Source organism: Sturnira hondurensis, unplaced genomic scaffold (assembly GCF_014824575.4).
Source record: "Sturnira hondurensis isolate 20B ecotype Veracruz unplaced genomic scaffold, ASM1482457v3 Scaffold0016617, whole genome shotgun sequence".
Classification (NCBI taxonomy): domain Eukaryota; kingdom Metazoa; phylum Chordata; class Mammalia; order Chiroptera; family Phyllostomidae; genus Sturnira; species Sturnira hondurensis.
In genome coordinates, this window is record NW_028089248.1 from 3,562,833 (window position 1) to 3,580,611 (window position 17,779).

General features: G+C 62.5%; 1 protein-coding gene across 4 annotated transcripts in view; it reads right to left on the reverse strand.

The window, feature by feature from the left end:
- Positions 1-17,779, reverse strand: part of ADCY7 (adenylate cyclase 7) — a 47,376-nt gene extending 29,597 nt beyond the window's left edge. For 2 of the 4 annotated variants that reach the window (XM_037066355.1, XM_037066351.1), the window contains exon 1: positions 994-1,092. The gene's annotated coding sequence lies outside the window, so the exon portion shown is untranslated. Of the gene's footprint in view, positions 1-993; positions 1,093-9,178; positions 9,281-17,709 lie in introns of those variants that run through there. The other 2 variants (XM_037066352.1, XM_037066354.1) reach the window with 2 other exon arrangements.

The following is a 17,779-nucleotide window of genomic DNA, read 5'->3' on the forward strand; positions in this document are numbered from 1 at the left end:
TCTGTGTGCCAGGGGACCAGCCTGGAGCTTGGCCTCTGGGGTAGGGGCGAGGGGGAGGCAAAGGGACAAAGTGGGAGACAGCCCCTGCCTCCCCCAGGGAGTTTTCAGTTCAGGGAGGCGCTCTGCCCTGGAGAGGCGCAAGCAGAAAAGAGCTAAAAATACCAGCCAGGAAAGGAGCCTCCTGTCTCACTTCCTGCTTCTCCCGTGTGATGCAAGGAGGCGGCCCCCCTGCCTCAGTCTCCCCACCTGCCCTAGGCAATGCAGTGCTGGGGGCCAGAGCCCAGGGCTGCTGCCCGGGACAGCTCAGCTCTGCCCCTGCCCCTCCCCAGCCCGATTCCCCCAGGGCAGGAAGGCCTCCTCCAGTGTCTGAGGGCCTTTTCCACTCAGGTCAGCAGAGCTGCTGACCACAGAGAGGTCAGGGGGCGAGGCGCCCCTGCCAGGACTTAGCAGGCCGTGGTGGGCCTTGGCCTCCCCCGCCGATTCACAGAGCTCAGTGAGGCCCATAGTGCCCCTAAAGCCACTGCCTAGCCCCACGGTCCCCAATCTGGCTCCTGCAATGCCAGTCGCCACAGTTCCCAGGCCTACTCCAAGGCGCTGGGACCCCACCTTCCCCATGGTTTCTGAGGACCCGGGCGAGGCACTGGGGCCACCTGGCAAAGCCCGGCCCAGAGCCGGAAGAGCCCTTCGGCAGGAGAGCAGCCCCGGCCAATCACCCCCACACCACAGCCCGGGTTCTGGAGCAGCGCCCACACGGGGGCTCAAGAAGCATCCCCACAGCTGGCCCTGGGGCCGAGTCCCTGTCCCCGGTCACTCGCTCCTTCCTCCCACAAACCTCTGCTTTCCGGAGCCAGGCTGGGCGTGCCAAGTGCCACAGCAGTCTCAGTCTGCTGTCCCCCCACGTCGCCCAAACCCAAGTGCCCACACCTGGGATGATCCCCCAGGGCTCCCACACCTGCCCAGGATCCCAGGAACACCCAGCCCAGCCCCGCTCACCCCCTGGCCAGGACACTCCTCCGGGCCCACCCTGGGCCTTCTTCGGGGCTGCATGATTCGACTTATTTCGGTTCCCCAAACAGGCTCCACCCTTCGGTCTCCAGGCTGTGCAGGCCTCAAAGCACTGCCTGCCTCCCCACCCCCAAACCGCCTCTGCCTGGCAGACTCGTGCCGCCCTTCAGGGCCGGCTCAACCACCACCTCCTCCAGGAGGGCCTCCAATCCTCCACCTAATTTGGATGTGGAGCTTGCCTCAGCGCCCCCACAGCGGCACAGGGCAGCTTGCCTGCCACCCTTTGGGGGACTTGTCCCCCAAGGCTTAAGGCTGGCCATGCATCACCCAGCTTCCAAGGTCCAACAGAGCCTGCCCCAGACTGGCAGTCAGGGGCGCATCTCCTGTCCTATTTGAACAGTGACTGACCTCGGGGCTATAGAAACACATAAATCCAGAAACTGCCTGTGGCAGGGGCCGACCTTTACCTCACTGTGCTGTTTCTGCTACAGGAAAACAGGCCCCGTGGCAGGGCCCACACCCCCACCCCCACCCAACAAGTCCTCACGGGGGACCAGAGCCCCAGGCGAGCAAGGTGCTGATGCCGCAACATGGAGAGCTTGAGGGACTCATGACGTGGGACAGGAGGGACAACAAACCCAGGTGGGCAGAGGTGCCGGGGCGGGGGCTGTCCAGCCAGGAAAGCACGCTGGTTGAGCGCACAGGCCCGGCGGAGATCACACGGTGGTGAACCCCACCCAGCTCCGCATCAGAGCAGCTGTGTGACCTGGGTGGGTCCGTCAGCCTCTCTGGGCCTCAGTGTCCTCACTCACAGGGCGGACTGGTAACGGCACCGATGCCCAGGGCTTCACACCGAGGTCGGCTGGCTCCGAACACAGGGGCCGGGGCAGCCACACAGAGCTTGACATCGACAGGCACCGAGAAACGCACTCCGAGTCCCAGGGGTCCCGGTCTCACTTCCTGCCAGCCCCCATTGGCCTGCTGGACAATGAGGTGCCCCCTCCCCCGGGGACCTGGGCAGGAACCCCGGGACGTCTGCTTGTTCTGAGGAGGACGCTTCCCCATGAGCCCAGGCCCCACACAAAGCAGCACCAGCCTTCTCCCAGAGGGGGGCCCCAGGGACACAGGTCTAGGAGGCCAGCAGCAGGGGTGGGCAGGCCCCGGAGACGCCTGGCTGCCCACTGCAGATGTGGGGAGACTGAGGCCGGGAGGAGACACCGCTGGTCCCTAGTCCACTCCCCCGAACGAGCAGGGGAAGTGAGCCTTCGTCATGGCTCCCACCAGGAAAACTCACATGAGCCCCAAGGCAGGGGAGCCCCCGGGCCTCAGTTTCCCCCTATGTGCAGACAGCAGCTGCACCCCAGCATCCGGGACACCTCAGCCTGCTCAGCATCAGTGACTCGGGAAGGCAATGACCCAAGTCAGCTGCACCCCCTCTTCTCCTGAGCTGGAGGACCCCAGCAGGGGAGCCCTCCCATGGAGAACACAGAGAGGCCAGCATGGCTGAGGCAGGAAAGGAGGTGCGCTGGCCTGCTGGCCAAGGCCGGGCCTGGCCCAAAGGGACCGGGGGCCGAAACGGCAGGCCTGGAGGGCAGGGGCCCCAAGAGCCAGGAGAAGGGTTTCCACTGAGACACCAGCCAGGAAAGGCCCATCAGATGAGTGTGTCAGAGGGACCCAGACGCCCCCAGGCGGTTCTCCAGGCTCCAGGCCAGCTGGTCCCTCCACCTTGACTCCAGGTCAGCTCAAGCGCCCCAGCAAACACCTGGAAACTGGCCTGTCCAAGACGTCAGCAGGTGGCAGAAGAAAGGATGGTCCCAAGTGTCATGAGAGAAGGGTCATCTAAGAGGAGCTGAGCCCACCTCCGGCCCAAGGCTCACCACCCACCCCACCAACATGGAGAGAGCTTCCAGGGTGGGGGTGGGGGCAGGGGAGAACAGGCCCGGAAGCTACTTCTGCACCCAGGTGTGTGCCCAGGATTGGGCGATGCCCGGCCCCGACGGGGCCAGCTGTGAGGTCCCTGGGCAGTGGCAAGTGGAGCCAGATGCTGATGGCTGTTGGGTGGCCACGCTGCCGTCATCCTTTGGGGACAGGGGTGGCAGGAGCCACAGGTGGACAAGGGGGCTGGGAGGGAGCAGAGGGCCATACAGCAGAAAAGAGGCCGGAGGGAAGGCTCCAGCCCTGGCCTGGGAAGCCCTAGGCCTGAGCTGGCTGCTCTCAGATGCCTGGGACCTGAGGAATGCCGATTAGCCGCGGGCAGGGCGCAGGCTGCCAGGGAGGCCCGCCCTCACCTGGCCCTGCCTGGCCTCCCCTCCCAGCATCCCTTCTCTCACGTGTCTGTCCTCGCCACACACGGTCACAAGACAGTGACGACATCAACGACCACCACCTCCCCTGGGTGGCTGGCTCTCTCCTCTGCCGAGCACAGTTCTGGCTTCTTCCTCCTCATCCGGCCCCACCAGCACCTGACACTCCAGGCACGGAGAGCAGCCTCTTCCAGAGGTGAAGAGCCCACTCTGCAGGGAGGAGCGGCCCCCAGCTCCGCCTGGGGGTGGGGGGCAGGGGGCTGGACCCCACGACCTCCAGGAGACCCCTGCTTCTCGCTGCTGTTGGGTGCAGTGACCTCATTCACTCCCTGACCCAGACCACAAGAGCCCCCGGCTCCGGGCTAGGTAGGTCCCTTCAAGCAGAGCAGACGCCCCCCGTGTCCTCTGTCAGCACCTGGTCCCACCTGAGACCGACCCCACAAAAGGCCAAACTTGGCTTCTCTGACACAGGAGTGCAGCATGACGGCACAGAACTTTCCAGTAGGTTCTGCCCTGTCCTCCCACTGGTCGGAGCTGCCATCAGCTGTGTGTGAAAGTGCCCCGCCCCCTCCTCCTCCAGGACAGGAGGAGGGATGAGGACCAGACTCCTCTCTGTGGCCCCTGGTGGTGGTGGGCTGGCTAGTTATGGAAAAGTCCACAGGGCCCATCGTCTGCCCCCCCAGCTGATGACGGGCCGAGCGCGGCCTGACTCGGGCCCGGCCACCTGTGGCCAGTGCCGATGGGGTGCCAGGCCCAAGCCTCCCTCAGAGGAACCCGTGTCCTCACCCCACCTGCTGCCATCCCCCGCCCCCCTTGCCCCCCAGAGCCCTTGTCATGCTCTATCCTGCCTGCCTCTCCACAGACCAACACAGGGTCCTGACCTCCAACATGGCAGCTCTCGGCAGGGGCAGGGCGGGGGGGGGGAGTGCACCCTGGAAACCCACCAACTATGTGAGCAGGACAGGACAGTCCCCACCGGGCCTCTGTCTCCTCCTCTGGAAACTGAGCTCCGAAGTCACCTCCCACACAGGGCGGCGGGCAGCACGCAGGGACCGGGTTAACGCAGCAGCTACGAACTGTAAAGAGGGGTCCGCGTCCCCCGAGCGACATCCAGGCAGACCTGTCTCCCCTAGAAGAGCCCCCGCAGCCTATTTGGGGCCCAGGCCTGCCGCGTCCCACCACTCACGGCCCACAGATGACGCCCCCAGACCCCGCCCCGGCACAGAGGCCCTTCGAGACCACCCCCACCCCCGGAAAAAGGCCACTTCTTTTCCATAAACCGCCACTGGACACTCTCCCCCTCCCAAGCACACACCTTTACTTCCGAGGCCCAGAGTCTGGAGCAGCCCCAGGCCTGCCTCCCTCCTCCACACCCCACAGCCGGAGCCGCAGGAGAACCCCAGGAGGCACAGGCCCCGTGGGAGGCGGGGAGACCCACAGCCCAGGCGGCCATGAAGGTGCCAAAAGCTCCCCAACGCCGGCTGCGCCCCTCTGAGCCCGCACTTCCTGCCCAGCTGGCCCCTCCACCTCTCCAGTCTGCTCACTTCAGCACCTTCCTTAGTCGTGTCCGGGGCCGAGACACATTCGTGAACACGCACACTCACGGTCCTAGTCACAGACCGTCTCTTCGGATGTGTGAAACGGCTAACAGATTTAAACATGGTCATCTACATAGAGGCTCGCTCTATCACAGGGTCCCCAGGCGAGCAGGCCCCCAATCTGAGAAAGGCCAGCCTGGTCCCCCCTCACTTTGGCCACCTACACTCCGAGGCTGAGAGCACTGTGACAGTCCCCACAGAGCCAGCCCAGACACTGGCTGGCTGGCTGGCTGGCCAGCCCTGGGGACAGGGACCCTGAGGCTCAGAGCCCAGCTCAGCCCTCTGCTTCCCTCCCCTCACCCGTCCCTGTCCCCATCCCCTCCCCCCAGGGCTGGCCACGGAGGAAGCCAGCAGTGCCAGCTGTCCTGGATGCCATGTGGTGGTGACAGCAAAGAGGCTGCTGCTCCCCCACATGTCTGCACACACGTGTTTGACGAGCTCATGGGAAGGTCCAGAAGGAGCCTCTGGCCATGGCCCACGCCGGTCCCGGGGCCTCGGGCTGGGAGGGGTTGCCAGGAACCAGTCGGTTCTCCTCCAGCCTCCTGGTTCTGTGTCAGCATGCATCCCTTCCCGAGTTTGGGCTTTGTGTTTATTTTTTGGCCTAATAAATTCAATTGCCCTTCCCACGCTCACTTTTAGTCATTGAGAAAAGTGAAGCGGACTTGGACACACACAACTGCGACCTGGACAGAGTCCGCAGGCCCAGAAGTCCAGGGGGGACAGGCTCAATAAACAAACGACACCGTGGTAGCAACGGCCACCTCCCTGCCGGGCTGCAAAAGGCCAGGACACATGATCACTGCTCCTGTGTCCAGCAGCCAGCCCACCCAGCTGGCTGCCTGGGAGGCTCTGAGAGCGCCCCCACCCCCAGCCCAGACCCTGCCTGCCTGGGGGAGGCGCTTCTGTCCAGTGGCCCCCTTAGGCCCATCCCCACATCCCACTTTACCTGGCTCTGCTCCAGGGCCCCTGGGCAGCGGGGCCAGGGTCTGAGCCTGCCTGGCGGTGGCCGGGCCCTAGCCTGCCCCTCCACGGCCAGCGCCCAGGCTTACACATGGGAAGGCTCCTTCCCAGCCACCTAATGCGAGTGACTCACATCTGGGACCCACAACTTCCTGCTCATTGGCGGGGGCAGCAGAGCCTTGGGCTCCGTGCCTCTCGGGGTACGTGGGGCCCCCCTCCCCGCTGCGGCGGAGCCCTCCACGGCGGTAGGGGGGAGCCATCAGGCCGGGCTCCTGGCTCCAATGACTTCATGGAAATTGGAAGCTTTAAGCTGGAACAATTTTCAAAAAGTGAAAATAAAACAAGGACCAAAAAACTCCATCCGAAGCCCTGAGACAATGGTTGGGGCGGGGAGGACAAGCACCCTTCATGAGCAATTAGAGGCGAGAGCTGCCTGGCAGGGAGCCCCACGCCACCTCTCCTGCCGAGGGACCCGAGCCTCGGTCTCCCCACCCACATGGCGGGGGGCTGGTCCATGCCTGAGAAGTCCAAGGCCTCCAGCTTGCCTGCTGCCTCTGCGTCCACGTCACAGCTGCCCCACGCCAGGGCCAGGCTTGCCCCATGCCTGGAGTTCCTATTCCAAACAGCCGGAACCCTCGGAGAACCGCAGTCCTGGGCTCCACACTGCCAGGCATCAAACCTTAGGTCTCCTTCTGCTTTGCCGGGCCTCGGTTTCCCCATTGGGATCATGGCGGGGCTTGGTGGTGAGGCAGCAGACTAGGAGGGGCTGGGAAGCAGGGAGCAGAGACCTCCTAGACAGAGGGGGGCATCTCCTGGTCCTCAGGGATCCCTTCTGTGCACGCAGCTGGGGTGCTGGGATCATCTCTACTTCTTATCCTCGTAGGAAGCCCCGCTGTTTGGTAACAGGGTGACAGGGTGGGGAACGGGGGAACGAAGACCTGTGTCCCCAACACCACCTGCCCGCCCCAGGCCACCCCTCCAGCTCTGTCCTCAGAGGAGGTCATCAGGGTCAGGTGCTTCCCTGCTGCACAGCCTGCCCGGCCCCCCGCCCCTTTACACCCAATGCATGGTCCTGGCAGACAAGACCCATGTACATGGGTAACGCGACCTGTGGTCAGTGTGTAGACGCTATCTGCTGGCCTCGGGCATGGCCTGTTGTCCCCATCAGCCCATGAAGAGGGTTCCGCTCTTACCTGTCCTCCAGGGAAGCTGTGGGTCAGAGAGGCCTGTCCCTTGCCCAAACACACACGGCTGAGAGAAGGCAGAGCCAGGGCACAGGCAGGTCTGTCCAACTGGACTCCCCGGGCTCTCGACCCCTCAACACCACAGCCCTCCCAGGAGCAAGGCAGGGCCTCCCTGGGGACGGGCTGCTCCAAGTCCTCTCTGCCGCCTCAGCAGGGTGTCCTTGCCCACGATCTCTGGGCCCTGGCACTCAGCACCCCCAAACCTGGGGGAACAACCTCCCCAAAGGAGGGACCACCTCGGGCTTCAAGCATCAGACAGGGGAGACTGGCTTCTCCTCGCTCACGGTGACGAAGTGTGGCCTGACCCTTTCCTGTCCGTCCCATTCAGCAACACCCAGCCCCTCCCTGTGGGCAGGACCCCTCTCAGGTGCTGGAGATAGACCATGGCTTGGACATAGCCGCCGACACCAAGCGCCCAGGTTGAGACATGAACCAATGGCACAGCCCAGGGACAGGGGAGAAGCACCCGTGAAGGCCAGCATCATAGTTCCAAACTCAAGGGAGACAGATCACATCCACCTGGGGAAGTTTTGGGGCCTCCTTGCAGGAGGGAACCCTGGATGGGATGTCTCAGGCCTAGAAAGTGACCCAGACAGCCCCTGGCTGGTGCGTGGGGGACGGAGGCTGTAGAGAGTGAAATGGGGAGCAAGGAGAAAAAGAAGCCGAGCAAAACCGGGATTACCAGTCGGCCGCAGGACAACTAACAGTGAGCACTGGGCCAACAGCTGGGCCGGCTGAACAAACCCAGAAGTTGAACCCTTCCCCCTGGGGAGGACCCCCGTGGCCCCCCATGCGCTGTGATCTCCGGGCGGGTTTCTGGGAGGGGGCGTGAGCAGGAAAATAACCGTCTGTACTACAGTCACCGCATGTCTCTCCTGCCCTTGGGGACAGTCTGGGGGCCCGCCACACTGAGGCAGAGCCCTGCGCGTCCCACCGGGCCACTCACTCCCGGCCCGGCCCCTCAGCCCGGTAGGCTGAGGCAGCTTTAGCACTCTGGAGTGAGCACCCCACCGGGTGGCTCTGACCTGAGAAAGTCAGGGCAACGCCATCCGACTCCCCGGGAGGCCGGGAGGCCAGGCAGGGCGTCCTCTCAGCCCCAAGCCCTGGTTCCAGGGGGTCAAAGACCCTCCCTGGCTTTCCTGGGCCCCCCAAACCTGCTCCTGACCCCCACCCCTGACACCTGGCCCAAACTCTCTTTCTGTTCTCATGCCTGTGACTCTGACCTTGGAAAGATAAAAATGCTCTTCCACCTTGGTCGGCATCTGCTCCCGGCCACAGTGACCCGGGCCTCTCCGCAGAGACATGCTGTGACCTTCCTTCTGCTCTGGCGACAGCAACCTGCTCCTACAGGAAGCCGGCCTTCCAGTGTCCACTGAGAAATGGGACTGGGACTCAGAGTGGCCCAAGGAGACGCCGTCCCCGAACCTTTCTCCTCGCTATGTTGGGGGGCCTGCTCCCAGTCACTGGGCCACTGTGGTCATCATCCACCCAGGGGCCTGCCACTGCTCACGGCCCTTCGGGGACCCTTCTGCCTTACCTGGGTGGTCAAGAACATGGAAACACCATGAGGGGCTTCTGTGGCCATGAATGACACCAAGCCTCCCCCTCGCTCCCTCCTGAACCAGATGGCGGGGGTGGGGCGGCTAGCCACCACGTGGCAAGGGCTCGTGGCAAAGGCTCGTGGCGAAGGCACACGCCCTCACCGCACAGGAACCGAGGCCTCCTGCCAGCCAGCACCAACTTGCCCGCCACGGAAGCCGGTCCCCCAGGCCAGGCTCAGACGGAACTGACTCATTCTCAGTGTCACCTGGTCAGGAGGGAAGGAGGGTCACCTGTCATCTGCTCAGGAGGGAATGAGAGTCACCTGCCCCCGGCACAGGCACGCAACACGCCACCATGGCATTTCTGCCAGATGGACCTGCACCCAGACTGTCCCGAGGAGCTCCCAAGACACAGAGCCACCGGAGTGGCCAGCAGCGTATGTCCCCACAGGCCCACCTCGCCGGGGCAGCTGCAGACTGATATTTCCCAGTAGGGGCGGGAGGTGCATTCCAATGCATCGACTCACCTTGGCCTTCAGGGCTCAGGGTCATGCTTCTGGTCCCTTCCCTTCCTGGGAACACAGGGAGGTACTCTGGCTCGTCCCTTCCCTTGACAGGCAGGACACTGGGTCTCCAGAGTAGAAGGGGCCCCTGGGGTCAGCTACGAGTTACGGGACGGCACCAGGGCCTTCGGACTCATCAGGGGGTGTAAGGGGTGGCGGGGTGAGCCCCAAAACGATCCGCATTAACACCTGCGCTAAGTAATCAGCGCCTTTGCTAACACCCGGGCCCCCTCCCCCCGCCTCTGGTAGCCACTGCCCCTGTGTAGCAATCAGTCTGAATGGTGGCCACGTGTCCCAGTCCCGACACCAGAGCAGAGAGATGAGCAACGCCACATCGTGCTGGCACGGCGCCCGGCAGCGGGGGGGCTGGGTCCCGCCGCCCCCTCCTTTTTGCCTCAGCCAAGCCTGGACAACAGGGCTCAGGCTGAGGACAGGGGCAGCCGGGGTCAGGCAGCGTGTTGAATAACAGCAGAGGATCCTAAAAGACCAGATGTGAAAGCAACAACTCTGCCAACCCCAAGACCTCGCTTCCTTTGAAAAACTTGGCCGCGGGGCCACCCCAGCGGACGCCGTCCTTCCCCAGGCCCAGACGTGGGGGGAGCCAGCCGCCCCACGGGTCCTGGAAGGGGTGACGGCACACCCGAGCGCCATAGTGCATGGGGGATGGGGGCGCGCAGCTCGCTCTCATTCAACGGCCTCCCGTGCAAGCAAGGCTGGAAGAATTTCCTCCACCTCGTGGGAGTGTCATGAGGTGACACGCGGACTTTGCACAGTCCCACCTGCATCTTGGTCTCCTGCTTGCTGGCTGTTTTCAGTCACTCTGATGGAACACACTACCATGCGATTAACCGATAACAGGTCGAGGCAATTAAAAAAAGCCCAGCTGCCCGAGGCTGGGAGCTCTCCTCCCAAGACCATAACCAGGCAGCACATAACCAGGTGGAAATGGAGTGGTTTTATGATCATTAAGAATACCACCTTAAGCCCTGGCTGGTGTGGCTCAGTGGGCTGAGTGCCGGCCTGCGAACCAAAGGGTCGCTGGTTCGATTCCCAGTCAGGGCACATGCCTGGGTTGTGAGCCAGGCCCCCAGCGGGGGGCACAAGAGAGACAAGCACACATCAATGTTTCTCTCCCTGTCTTTCTCCTTTCCTCTTGCTCTAAAAACAAATTAAATCTTTAAAAAAAAAAACTACCTTAAGCCATTGCACACCAAGGGCTGCCCACACACTGCCAGTGTCCTGAAAGCTAGCAACCCTACCTCCAAGGTGTTCTTATGTGAAAAAAAAAAAAAGAATGACAGCCAGCCTCCCGTGACAACCGGCAATGTACAGGTGGCTCAGGGATGTCACACAGGACAGGGGACCCGACCTCCAAACACAAGCAGGTCAGGGCAGAGAGCATGAATGCAGAGCAGCCTGCAGCTGCAAGGGCACCTGGGAAGTAGGCTAAGCAACCTCCTCACGCAGCCCTCATTTGGATCCTGACTTTAAAACACCAAAATACGGCGCACGCGCCTACAACGATTAAAAATCTGAACGCTAAATGGGTAGTTAGGATTTTTCATACTCACCTGAGGACATGCTTAGTGATTTTTAGAGACAGGAAGGGACGTANGGGGGATGGGGGGCGCGCAGCTCGCTCTCATTCAACGGCCTCCCGTGCAAGCAAGGCTGGAAGAATTTCCTCCACCTCGTGGGAGTGTCATGAGGTGACACTCGGACTTTGCACAGTCCCAACTGCATCTTGGTCTCCTGCTTGCTGGCTGTTTTCAGTCACTCTGAAAACAGAGATGGAACACACTACCATGCGATTAACCGATAACAGGTCGAGGCAATTAAAAAAAGCCCAGCTGCCCGAGGCTGGGAGCTCTCCTCCCAAGACCAAACTCCGCAGCACATAACCAGGTGGAAATGGAGTGATTTTATGATCATTAAGAATACCACCTTAAGCCCTGGCTGGTGTGGCTCAGTGGGCTGAGTGCTGGCCTGCAAACCAAAGGGTCGCTGGTTCGATTCCCAGTCAGGGCACATGCCTGGGTTGTGAGCCAGGCCCCCAGCGGGGGGCACAAGACAGACAAGCACACATCAGTGTTTCTCTCCCTGTCTTTCTCCTTTCCTCTTGCTCTAAAAACAAATTAAATCTTTAAAAAAAAAACTACCTTAAGCCATTGCACACCAGGGGCTGCCCACACTCCCACACAATGCCAGTGTCCTGAAAGCTAGCAACCCTACCTCCAAGGTGTCCTTATGTGAAAAAAAAAATAAGTGAATGACAGCCAGCCTCCCGTGACAACCGGCAATGTACAGGTGGCTCAGGGATGTCACACAGGACAGGGGACCCGACCTCCAAACACAAGCAGGTCAGGGCAGAGAGCATGAATGCAGAGCAGCCTGCAGCTGCAAGGGCACCTGGGAAGTAGGCTAAGCAACCTCCTCACGCAGCCCTCATTTGGATCCTGACTTTAAAACACCAAAATACGGCGCACGCGCCTACAACGATTAAAAATCTGAACGCTAAATGGGTAGTTAGGATTTTTCATACTCACCTGAGGACATGCTTAGTGATTTTTAGAGACAGGAAGGGACGTAGGGGGAGAGAAACACTGATGTGACAGAGACAGCTGGACTGGTTGCCTCTCACCCCCACCCTGACCGAGGATGGACCCCTCGACCCAGACAGACAGTGCCTTGGCCAGGAATCGAACCTGGGCCGCCCTGGTTCATGGCAGGACACTCTGACCATGAAGAGCCCTGTTTGGGGAACACGACCTTCGGCGTCAGCAGACACAGCGGCGCGAGGTCTGGAGGCGGTGTGGGTGGGACCCACGCCGCCGTGCCGGGTTGGCCAAGAGCTGGAGACCAGGCAACTGAGGGAGGGGCGCGTGCGTGGGAGCAGCCGCGGCACTCCCCGACCTCCGTGGGTGTTTAATTTCTCCGAACGGAGTGTTGAAACGCCGCGGCCATCATCAGCGCTCCGGCACCTGCTGCCTCACATGTGAGCCTCTTCCTACAGGTGACGGCAAGGGGGGCCCTGCAGGGGAGGCAGCTCACCCAGGTTTCAGAGCTGGTGGCGGCACCGCCAGGGCCAGTCTGCGCCCCACTGGAGTGGCGAGCTCCCCACCCCCGCCCCCACCCCCCCAACCTGGATGCCCGGCATGATCAGCAGACAACTCCGGGCCCCAGGGCAGGGCCCCAGGGCAGGGTCCCAGTGTGGGGTCCCAGTGTGGGGTCCAGGCCACCCTTCCTCCCCTCCCCCACCCCCCCAGGAGCTTAATGGCTTTGGTACCAGCCTGGGCACGGGCATCTCAGCTCCTGTCCCGGGAGGCTCCTTAGTGCATCCTCTGCGCGCAGAGCTCCCGGTGCCTGGGGCCTCTGGCAGTGGCCTGAGCGCACATCTGCATCCAGTCTGCAGCCCCCCAAAAAGCAGGGAAAAGGACCCACCTTCCCTGACCCCTCCGACAGAACCCCAAGGGTACACAGACTTTGCTCCTGGCGCCCTAGCGTGGTGCTCTCACCGCCGAAGCAACAAAACCGCCTGAACACTGGCAACAGGGCACAGAAACTCAGCCAGGATCCTCACGGAAACGCGGGGGCAGCCCGCCCCTGATCGACCCCCAATTCCACTCACAGCCGGGGGCGAGCTGGGCGGCAAGGAGCTGGACCACAAGGAGAACTGGGCGCTCGGCACTTTCTAGTGTCATAGGGTTTGGGGGTGTTTTCTTAAAAGCTGCCTGGAAAGACACACGGCGGTATCATCTTGGGCTACTTCCAACACTACAGGTTCTGGGATGTCCCTCTTCGCCGCTTAGGGTTTCTGATTTCATTTCAATGAGAAATGAGAGTCATTTCTGTAGCACAAAATCACAGCCACTGAAGAGAAGAAAGGAGGTGACGTCCCCCCGTCACCCCCGGGGACGTGGCTCCGAGCCCTGGCCCAGCAGCCCGATGCTGCCCGACTGTGGGACCCCTGGGGGTGGCTCTGCCTCTCTGAGCCTCCGTCTCCCTGTCGTACACCGAGCTCGCCCGGTCGGGCGGCTCCCACCATCGTAGCTGTGAGCTGGGGACTGGAAGGCCCGCTTACAAGGCCCAGTGAGCCAGCGCCAGCCAGCCTTGCCCCTTCTCCTCGTGGGCGCCCACAGACCCTGCACCCCGGCCGCTGGGGAACCAGAGGCCAAAGGTGGCAGACAAGTGCTCACAGCCCCATACAGAGCTCCCCACGCCCAGGCTGCAGGCCAGACCCGCCAACCCGTCCGACCACCCTCCAGGAAGGCGGTAGGGTGGGGCCTTCACAGAAGGTGGGGGCTGAGAGACGCCCACCTACATAACCAAACCAACAGGCAGACTGCAGCCGGGGGCCCCTCCGTGAGCGCCTCCTGGGGCGGCCGGCACCCCACCCAGCACCCCTCCTGAAGAGCCAGGGGAAGCCCAAGTTCACCTACTGCATCTGGCTGTCACGCCTCTTTGGTCTCCTTCAATCTGGACCTGCTCCTTGGCCTTGGAGACAAGTCTGAGCGCCTCCATTTTGTGCAGGAGGAACTGAAGCCCCTGACCAAAAGCCACACAGCTAGGAAAGGGCAGCGGGACTCAAGCCCAGGCGGGGGGAGGGGGGGGGTTCCTCCCAGACAGAGGACCTCGCAACACCAGCCTTTGTTAATCATTGAAAACAGCCACCTTGTGCAAACAGCCGGGCTGCTGACAGCCACTCACTCGGCAGGTGGCCATTAGCGGAAGGCGCGGGCTGCCAGTCCCTGCACCTGGCCCGGTGCCCAGGACCACACCCCGCAGGGCCCCCGCCAACCCCCTCTGTACAAGCTGGGGGCAGAGAGGGACATGTAGGGCTGGGTGGGGCAGGGGCAGCATCTCCTGGCTTTCTCTTCCCCTCTTACAGCGACCGTCCAGTTGGGGGGACCCCCAGGCCATGTCCCTGACCCACAGACCAGCTGTGCTCCCGGGGATCCCTGAGGTCTGCCGCCCACGCGGGGGCTGAGCGCGCCCTAAGACACACAGTGGGACTGCACCACAGGGAGGGCTGGAGGGGAGGAAATGAGGGTCACACAGCAGGACCTTCCAGGAGAAAGAGGAGGAGCCTATCAGCTGATCCCCCAACTCAGCTTGTCCCAGAGGACCCACGGGAAGAAGGGGCTGTCCTCTCCTCTCAGGGCCGGGAGCCCTCTGTGCCCTGTTCTGCCCCAGGCCAGGTGCCTCAGTCTGGGAAACCCTTCTCTCTCTGGTTCCCAAATAGGGGTTGCTCAGTGCCTGGAGGGTCCACCAACCTTGTCGCTGTCACCCCCTGGCCTTGACCCCCTCTGGGGAGGGGTCGCCATCACCCTGGCTCCAACCCACCTGCTGGCCAGCTCACCAACAGCTGGCCATGAGTCACGGATGCCACCAGACGCACAGGGCCGGGCGGCAGGCCAGTGAGCAGCTCTCGTGCCCGTGGTCCAGGCTCTCTGCTAGGTTTTGGGGCTACATGGCACTGAGACACCTCAAAATCCTGAGGCCTTCCCACGGGCCGTCCCATTAAATTCGGAAGCCTACCCCAGCCTCCAACCCCACTGGCACACCCGTTGCCAAGTTTCAAACCCACAGAACTGCTCCTGAAACTTTTCCAGAACAGACAAAAAAGGAATACAGTTTTGCTTTTCTGCCCCATTGCAGACAGTTTTGAAAATGCAGAAAGCGTGAGTGACTATGTAAGAAAACAATCTACCCACAAGCTCCCGAAGACACCCCTTGATGGAGACCCCTCGCGCCCCTCCTCCGACTGGCCCACCCTGCATGGGCCTCTCTCCGCAGCCAGTCTGGGGTCAAGATGCAGCTGCTCTGTCTCTCCTATTGGCCAGCAGACTCGGGAAGGCAAGGACCTCGCCCAACCCCCATCCCTCCCGGGCACAGGCCCGCTCCCCTGCTGGAGTCCACAGGAGCCACGGTGGCCCATCAGCAGTCTGTCTGTGCCCAGCTACAGGGAAAGGAGGCCCCAGAGGTGGGGGTCAGCAGCAAAGCCCCAGGGCACCCCCGGGTGTGGGGTCGGAACAGGAGGCAGGGAGGTGGGCAGGCAGTATGTTTTGCCCTTGGGGGAGGGGTCATGGGGCGCCCTTGAGACTCTGCCCGCTGAGGTGGGGTCAGCTCCTGCTGTATACTCTGACAGACTCTTCCAGAACCACGGGAAGGCCGGGTAGCCAGGCCCCGGTCCCAGCTTACTACTCCGACCCTAACTCACAGGATCACGTGATACAAGGGACGTGCCATAGCTTTGTGGTCACCTGGCCCCAGAGACAGGAGGGCTCCCACCTCCCCTCCCCCCCTTCCATAAAAGGTCCGAGAGCACCCACTCTGAAAGGCCTGAGGGCTGAGGAGAGGACCCCTCTGAGCAACCTGAGCATTCAGTCCTGGGGGTGGGGGAGGGGTGGGGGAGGGGAGGGGGCGGGGGGGGGAGGGGGAAGGGCGCGTGGGNGGTGGGGAGGGGGGAGTGGGGGAGGGTGGGGAGGGGAGGGGGAGGGTGGGGAGGGTGGGGAGGGGAGGGGGAGGGTGGGGGAGGGGAGGGGGAAGGGAGGGTGGGGGAGTCGGGGAGGGGCTGAGGGGGAGCTCCAAAAGGCACCCTGGAGACCCGACTCCCCACATGTGGTGGTCCCCCTCTGGTCCCTAGATGCAGCTGGCCGCCCGTGTGGGGGTCCTCACTGTACCTGGGGCCAGTGCAGCCCAAGCTCCAGGCAGGCAGCGGACGAGCTTCGCCCTCCTAGGAGGGCACCTGCCCGCACAGGAGAGCAGTGACTGATGCCAGAGTGCCGCCTCAAAGCCCGAAGCCCCTGCCTGCCCGTTCGCCTCAGCTTCCTGCCTGAGCCCACTGCCGTCCTGTTGGTCATCCATTCCCTTATTTGTTTGTTCGTTCGTTCATTCATTCATTCACGCCACTGAACATCACACTCTGACAGGTGTCAGCAACCAGCGAGGGCCCTGAACCTACAGCGGGCCCAGACCTGGCCATGTGAGGCACAGCCCAGCCACACAGGACCCCCATGGGCCCCACCAGAAAGGCTCTGCTTCCATCTCGGGGCCCAGAGGCAGCTCTCGCTCTGGGACTCAGCAGAGGGGTTCCCAGCCTTTGGCAGCAGTGATGCCGGGTAGAAGCCGGGTAGAAGCCGGGTAGAAGCCAGGAGAGAGGGCACCTCCAGGCCACAGGTCCCGCCTCCAACTACTTCCTTCATGAGAAAGGGCAGGTTTGGGGTTCCCCCAGTGGGGATCCAACTCAGGGATTTGCCTGACCACAGCCCCTCCTTTAACTACTAAGGGTCTTGCTCACTGTCAGCTGGGGCTGACTGTCTTGCCCTCATGGAGTTTTGTTCCCTTGAGCTGTTTGCATTTTAAACAGACTACGGCCCTGGCTTGTGTGGCTCAGTGGATTGAATGTGGGCCTGTGAACCAAAGGGTCATGGATTCGATTCCCAAGCAGGGCACATGTCTGCGTTTTGGACTGGGTCCCTCCCAGTAGGGGGCTCTCAAGAGGCAACCACACATTGATATTTCCCTCTCTCCCTCCCTTACCTAAATACATATAATCTTAGACTACAGTTGACCCTTGAACGAGGGAAGAGGGTGATGGGGCACCCACCCCGACACAGTGGAAGATCCACATGTAACTCTCAACTCCCCCAGAGCTTAACTACAACACTGTTATCCACGGGTTGGCTTCAGTCCCAGCCCCAACACCAACACCCCAGGATGCTCAAGTCACTCATACCAAGTGGCGCTGAACAAAACACACAGAACAACGCAAGGCCCTCGGCTGGAGGGAATTCCCAACCACAGGGATGGAAAATACCCTTTCCCATCTTCGGCTGCAGAATACGTGGATGTGAAACCCGGGGCACAGTGGACTGACCGGTATTTACTGAAGAAAATCACATATCAGTGAGCCCAGCAGTCAAACCCCATGGTCCCAGGGTCAGCCCTGTGTGGACCCTCCAGGGGTGGGTCCTCCTTGCCCCTGGCAGGGAAATGGACCAACCTGACCCTCTCCATCACCGCAAGCCACAGGGCTTTCCAACGAAGGGTGTGAGGAGCCAGGCCAGGGAGGGTCACAGAGCTCTGTCCTGTCTTGTGGTCGGGACAATAGCATTGGGGACCTTCTGGGCACATTTCCCCGCGTGGGTCTTGGAGGGGGAGGTAGGAAGAACAGAGGGCCAGGGAGGGGGCATCTGAGAGACCGTCCTAGGCTTCAGCCAGCGACTGAGAAGGGGAGGGGGCGGGACCGGGGTCCCCGTGGGCCGGTATCCCCGTGGGCCGGTATCCGCTGGTGTCCGCCGCTGTGCCCACCTCGGGCCTGGGAAGGAAGCCGAGGGAGGGGCCAGCTCAGCCCTCCACCCGGCGGGGCTCCACCGCGAGGCAGGCCCAGGACCCGTTGGGCGCATCCCAGTCAACCCCTCCCCAACCTGTGGGGCGCGCTCCGTGGGCCGAGGCGCCGCGCTTCCGCCACGGGGTCCGGCCATCGCGCTCACCTGCCCTGCTGTGTGTCTCCACCGCTGCTGCGGCCCCAGTGTCTGTGCGCACCGGTGTCTCCGCCACCGC